This window comes from Trematomus bernacchii, unplaced genomic scaffold (genome assembly GCF_902827165.1).
Source record: "Trematomus bernacchii unplaced genomic scaffold, fTreBer1.1, whole genome shotgun sequence".
In the NCBI taxonomy this organism is placed as follows: Eukaryota; Metazoa; Chordata; class Actinopteri; order Perciformes; family Nototheniidae; genus Trematomus; species Trematomus bernacchii.
In genome coordinates, this window is record NW_022987691.1 from 201498 (window position 1) to 208862 (window position 7365).

The window sequence follows — 7365 nt, forward strand, 5'->3', positions numbered from 1 at the left end:
AATCCTGTTAGGAGAGCGCACACACACACACACACACACACACACACACACACACACACACACACACACACACACACACACACACACACACACACACACACACACACACACACACACACACACACACACACACACACACACACACACACACAAATACAATCAAGAAAATAACTAAATAATGCAAAAATAACTACAAATATGCAAATGCAAATATTCATGTACTGTAATATAGCAAAAGATTGTGCAAAAGAGAAAAATGCAAAACATTTAGTTGGGCAAACATAATAAACATTTGAAAGAATATATACAAGTTTGCAAAAATAGCTGTAATAATGCAAAAATAAAATAACACTTCAGAGTTCAGGATTTTTACTTATAATGGCTTGTTTTTAGAGCATTTTATTTATTTTACTTAAGTACAGTACCTGGATACGTTTTCAACCACTGAACACTCAGTAAATATACTGCATACTATACTTATAATTGTGTGTGTGTCTGCAGGCGTTGAGTCGCCTGAAGGCGGTGTGTGTGCGTCTGGCGGTCGGCCCCTGCGTGGTGGAGGCCTCTGTCGTGGCCGTGGTTTCTCACTTCCTGTTGGGGCTTCCCTGGGTGTGGGGCTTCATCCTGGGGTAACACACACACACACACACACACACACACACACACACACACACACACACACACACACAAGGTTCAAGATTCAAGTTTCAAGGCTTTTATTGTCATGTGTACACAGTTACAGTAGATATATCAATGAAAATCTGAGGTCACCGGCTCCTCCAACAGAGCAACACAACAAAACAGATCAAATAGTGCAAGTAAATACAAATAAAATAGAAATAGTGCAAGAAGAGTCTGTATACAAGTAATTGGAATATGATATATTAGATAAATAATTTGTAAGTTGCAAACAGATGAATGTTGTGGATGTTCAGGTGTTCAGGTGTTTAACAGTTTTTTAATCCTGTGGGCTTTCTCTTGATCACCCTATCACTCTTCTATCACCCTCTCTCTCTTCTCTTGATCGCCCTCTCTCTTCTCTTGATGTGTCTGTGAGAGAGAGGGAGAGTGTGTGTGTGTGTGTGTGTGTGTGTGTGTGTGTGTGTGTGTGTGTGTGTGAGAGAGAGAGTGTGTCTGTATGTCTGTCTGTCTGTCTGTCTGTCTGTCTGTCTGTCTGTCTCTGTGAGAGAGTGTGTGTGTGTGAATTGTTACAGCTCAAATGCATTGCAATGACTTCCATGTTAAAAAAAGACTTTAAAAAGCTGAATGTTTTAAAAAGTATAACATATTTTGAAAAAGTTGAAAGTTTCCCCATCATGTGCTGAAAAGGCTGAATAGTTTGATATTTGAATGGTTCCTGCAGCTGGAATTAGGCTGAAGGAGTTAAATAAAGATATTAAATGTAAGTAGTAGTGAATGAATGTTTACAAACACATGTGTGTGTAAACCCAGAGATGAAAGGTTACCATGGTGACGACTTATGACGATTTACCAACTGCAGCACTGAGTCCCATTAAGAATGCATTGAGGATTATATCTGACCATTTTGCCACCTGTTCAAAAACTATCAAAAAATGACCAGACCGTGAGCATCAGGGAACCCCAATGAACTGATATATGTTGTTTTGTTTGGTTTTGTGTGTAAAATGTGGAGATGGGAGCAGTTTGTCTAAAGTGTACTTCTCTCTGTTCTGAAGAAAGTTCCGGAAAAGATTTAACATGGGAATCAATTGGGAGCTAGGTGGACTTTTTGTCTCTTCATGCCCTCAAGAGGCATTTTGTTTAATATTTTTTCTTAATATTTTTTTATTTTCCAACCTAGGAGAGGTTTTCCTACGTTTTTCATGAAAAAATATGTATGAGGAGTGTAGGGTTTGGGAATTATGGCAAGTTTAAAACATTTTTGGGGAAGAATTTCAAGCACTCCTGCACTCTGTTTTGAGATCAAAGCACTCTAGACTTAACGAGCTGCTCCATCCACACTAATGTTAAAATCTGAAAAAGGCCTCTCTACCAAGCTCCAAACTAAGTTAAATATCTCAAAAAGTGTAAAAGATATCAAAAATAAAAATCAAGTTTGAATAGGTGAAGGTGTTGTGATCATTTGAAAGTTGGAATGAAGTGTCTAGCTGAAAGTATGTGGAAGGAGTAGCATTTGGCGCAAAGTGTAGGAAAAGAGGATTTGAAGGCATCTCCCATTGACTTCCATGTTAAAAAAAGAGTTTAAAAAGCTGAATATTTCAAGAAGTATACAATATTTTAAAACATTTGAAGGTTTCCCATCGATTCCTGAACAGGCTGAATAGTTTAATATTTGAATGGTTTCTGTAGCTGAAAATAAGCTGAAGTTATGGAGTGCCAAAGTATTGGCTGAAATAACTAGAAAATGCATTTCCTGCAGAAAATGCGTGCGAATGCTGTAAACTGTGAACATTTGTGGCTGAATTTAGCTGAAAATGCAGAAAAAGCTGAATATGTTATTAGCTGAATGGTAGCCTCTTTTAGCTACAAAAATGCAGAAAAAGCTTAATATTTAAAAGAAAAGGTTCAAACAAACATGTATAGCCTTGATGTCCTGAAATAGCTGAATAATGTAATAGTTGAATGGTTTCTGCAGCTGAAAATAGGCTGAAGGAGTTAAATATCAGATGTAAGTAGTAGTGAATGAAGCAGAATATTTGAACTACAAACTTTTGAACTAACTTGATGGTGAATTATCTGTCGCCATGGCAACGGCATTTGATGACACCCCATAATACGCTTAGATGTGTTGATGGCTGTATCGTTACCAAACCTGTGAAGTTTTGGGCCATTTCGAGCATTTTCACTGAAGTTATGAGAAAACCCTGTTTCATGGTGAGCATTGTGTTGCCATGGCAACGGCATTTGAAGAAATCTCAAAACTGTCCCGTAGATGTCTTCACGGCTGGACTGTTAGCACACATGTGAAGTTTGAGCACTTTTTGAACATTTTCATAGGAGTTATACATTACATTAGGAGGTTACATTACTCTCTCTCTTCTCTTGATCGCCCTCTCTCTCTTTTCTTGATCGCCCTCTCTCTCTCCTCTTGATCGCCCTCTCTCTCTTCTCTCTCTCTTCTCTTGCTCGCCCTCTCTCTTTCCTCTTGATCGCCCTCTCTCTCTCCTCTTGATCGCCCTCTCTCTCTTCTCTCTCTCTTCTCTTGCTCGCCCTCTCTCTCTCCTCTTGATCGCCCTCTCTCTCTCCTCTTGATCGCCCACTCTCTCTCCTCTTGATCGCCCTCTCTCTCCTCTTGATCGCCCTCTCTCTCTCCTCTTGATCGCCCACTCTCTCTCCTCTTGATCGCCCTCTCTCTCTCTCCTCTTGATCGCCCTCTCTCTCTCCTCTTGATCGCCCTCTCTCTCTCCTCTTGATCGCCCTCTCTCTCTTTTCTTGATCGCCCTCTCTCTCCTCTTGATCGCCCGCTCTCTCTTCTCTCTCTCTTCTCTTGCTCGCCCTCTCTCTCTCCTCTTGATCGCCCTCTCTCTCTCCTCTTGATCGCCCACTCTCTCTCCTCTTGATCGCCCTCTCTCTCTCCTCTTGATCGCCCTCTCTCTCTCCTCTTGATCGCCCTATCACTCTTCTATCACCCTCTCTCACTTCTCTTGATCGCCCTCTCTCTTCTATTGATGTGTCTGTGAGAGAGAGAGAGAGAGAGAGAGAGAGAGAGAGAGACTGTCTGTCTGTCTGTCTGTCTGTCTGTCTGAATTGTTACAGCTCAAATGCATTGCAATGACTTCCATGTTAAAAAAAGACTTTAAAAAGCTGAATGTTTTAAAAAGTATAACATATTTTGAAAAAGTTGAAAGTTTCCCATCATGTGTTGAAAAGGCTGAATAGTTTGATATTTGAATGGTTCCTGCAGCTGAAATTAGGCTCAAGGAGTTAAATAAAGATATTAAATGTAAGTAGTAGTGAATGAATGTTTACAAACACATGTGTGTGTAAACCCAGAGATGAAAGGTTACCATGGTGACGACTTATGACGATTTACCAACTGCAGCACTGAGTCCCATTAAGAATGCATTGAGGATTATATCTGACAATTTTGCCACCTGTTAAAAAACTATGGCTCCTATCAAAAAATGACCAGACCGTGAGCATCAGGGAACCCCAATGAACTGATATATGTTGTTTTTTTTGGTTTTGTGTGTAAAATGTGGAGATGCGAGCAGTTTGTCTAAAGTGTACTTCTCTCTGTTCTGAAGAAAATTCCGGAAAGATTTAACATGGGAATCAATTGGGAGCTAGGTGGACTTTTTGTCTCTTCCTGCCCTCAAGAGGCATTTTGATTAATATTTCTTCTTAATTTTTTTTAATTTTCCAACCTAGGAGAGGTTTTCCTACGTTTTTCATGAAAAAATATGTCTGAGGAGTGTAGGGTTTGGGAATTATGGCAAGTTTAAAACATTTTTTGAGGAGAATTTGAAGCACCCCTCCACTCTGTTTTGAGATCAAAGCACTCTAGACTTAACGAGCTGCTCCATCCACACTAATGTTAAAATCTGAAGAAAGCCTCTTTACCAAACTCCAAACAAAGTTAATTATCTCAAAAAGTGTAAAAGATATCAAAAATAAAAGTCAAGTTTGAATAGCTGAAGATGTTGTGATCATTTGAAAGTTGGAATGAAGTGTCTAGCTGAAATGTTGTGCAAGGAGTAGCATTTGGCGCAAAGTGTAGGAAAAGAGGATTTGAAGGCATCTCCCATTGACTTCAATGTTAAAAAAAAGAGTTTAAAAAGCTGAATATTTCAAAAAGTATAAAATATTTTTAAAAAGTTGAAGGTTTCCCATCGATTCCTGAACAGGCTGAATAGTTTAATATTTGAATGGTTTCTGTAGCTGAAAATAAGGTGAAGTTATGGAGAGCCAAAGTATTGGCTGAAATAATAATAAGCGGAAAGAATAAAGATTTGAAGTACTATAGTGGAATGCTGTGGCACAGCATTCGCACTAATAATAATATTAAGGGGAAGAACTAGAAAATGCATTTCCTGCAGAAAATGCGTGCGAATGCTGTAAACTGTGAACATTTGTGGCTGAATTTAGCTGAAAATGCAGAAAAAGCTGAATATGTTATTAGCTGAATGGTAGCTGCTTTTAGCTACAAAAATGCAGAAAAAGCTTAATATTTAAAAGAAAAGGTTTAAAAAAAGGTATAAATAACATGTATATTCTTGATGTCCTGAAATAGCTGAATAATGTAATAGTTGAATGGTTTCTGCAGCTGAAAATAGGCTGAAGGAGTTAAATATCAGATGTAAGTAGTAGTGAATGAATTTGTATTAAGAAGAGAAAAGAAAGTAAAAAGGCTTGGGAAAGCAGCAGAATATTTTGACTGCAAACTTTTTGACTAAAACCATACGTCACCAATAATGTATAAAATATGTGGAACCTGTTGAAGTCAGTATGAAGTCTCCATCAGACAGAAAATAATAGGCTGAGACAGTCTGTTAAAGTCCAGTCTGTCAGTGTTTGTTTCTGTTCCTGAGCACCTACTCATAACACCCAATCATAACACCTGTGTGTGTGTCCAGAGATCAAAGGTTTCCATGGTGTCTGTTCTGATTAGATGATGTCACTCAGGTGTGTGTGTGGCTCCAATCTGCCCAGCAACACCATGACAACCAACTGCAGCACTGAGTCCCATAAGAATGCATTGAGGATTATATTTGACAATTTTGCCACCTGTTAAAAAACTATGGCTCCTATCAAAAAATTACCAGACTGTGAGCATCAGGGAACCCCAATGAACTGATATATGTTGTTTTTTTTTGGTTTTGTGTGTAAAATGTGGAGATGCGAGCAGTTTGTCTAAAGTGTACTTCTCTCTGTTCTGAAGAAAATTCCGGAAAGATTTAACATGGGAATCAATTGGGAGCTAGGTGGACTTTTTGTCTCTTCCTGCCCTCAAGAGGCATTTTGATTAATATTTCTTCTTAATTTTTTTAAATTTTCCAACCTAGGAGAGGTTTTCCTACGTTTTTCATGAAAAAATATGTCTGAGGAGTGTAGGGTTTGGGAATTATGGCAAGTTTAAAACATTTTTTGAGGAGAATTTGAAGCACCCCTCCACTCTGTTTTGAGATCAAAGCACTCTAGACTTAACGAGCTGCTCCATCCACACTAATGTTAAAATCTGAAGAAAGCCTCTTTACCAAGCTCCAAACAAAGTTAATTATCTCAAAAAGTGTAAAAGATATCAAAAATAAAAGTCAAGTTTGAATAGCTGAAGATGTTGTGATCATTTGAAAGTTGGAATGAAGTGTCTAGCTGAGATTTTGTGCAAGGAGTAGCATTTGGCGCAAAGTGTAGGAAAAGAGGATTTGAAGGCATCTCCCATTGACTTCAATGTTAAAAAAAAGAGTTTAAAAAGCTGAATATTTCAAAAGTATAAAATATTTTTAAAAAGTTGAAGGTTTCCCATCGATTCCTGAACAGGCTAAATAGTTTAATATTTGAATGGTTTCTGTAGCTGAAAATAAGCTGAAGTTATGGAGAGCCAAAGTATTGGCTGAAATAATAATAAGCGGAAAGAATAAAGATTTGAAGTACTATAGTGGAATGCTGTGGCACAGCATTCGCACTAATAATAATATTAAGGGGAAGAACTAGAAAATGCATTTCCTGCAGAAAATGCGTGCGAATGCTGTAAACTGTGAACATTTGTGGCTGAATTTAGCTGAAAATGCAGAAAAAGCTGAATATGTTATTAGCTGAATGGTAGCTGCTTTTAGCTACAAAAATGCAGAAAAAGCTTAATATTTAAAAGAAAAGGTTTAAAAAAAGGTATAAATAACATGTATATTCTTGATGTCCTGAAATAGCTGAATAATGTAATAGTTGAATGGTTTCTGCAGCTGAAAATAGGCTGAAGGAGTTAAATATCAGATGTAAGTAGTAGTGAATGAATTTGTATTAAGAAGAGAAAAGAAAGTAAAAAGGCTTGGGAAAGCAGCAGATTATTTTGACTGCAAACTTTTTGACTAAAACCATACGTCACCAATAATGTATAAAATATGTGGAACCTGTTGAAGTCAGTATGAAGTCTCCATCAGACAGAAAATAATAGGCTGAGACAGTCTGTTAAAGTCCTGTCTGTCAGTGTTTGTTTCTGTTCCTGAGCACCTACTCATAACACCCAATCATAACACCTGTATGTGTGTCCAGAGATCAAAGGTTTCCATGGTGTCTGTTCTGATTAGATGATGTCACTCAGGTGTGTGTGTGGCTCCAATCTGCCCAGCAACACCATGACAACCAACTGCAGCACTGAGTCCCATAAGAATGCATTGAGGAGTATATCTGACAATTTTGCCACCTGTTCAAAAACTATGGCTCCTA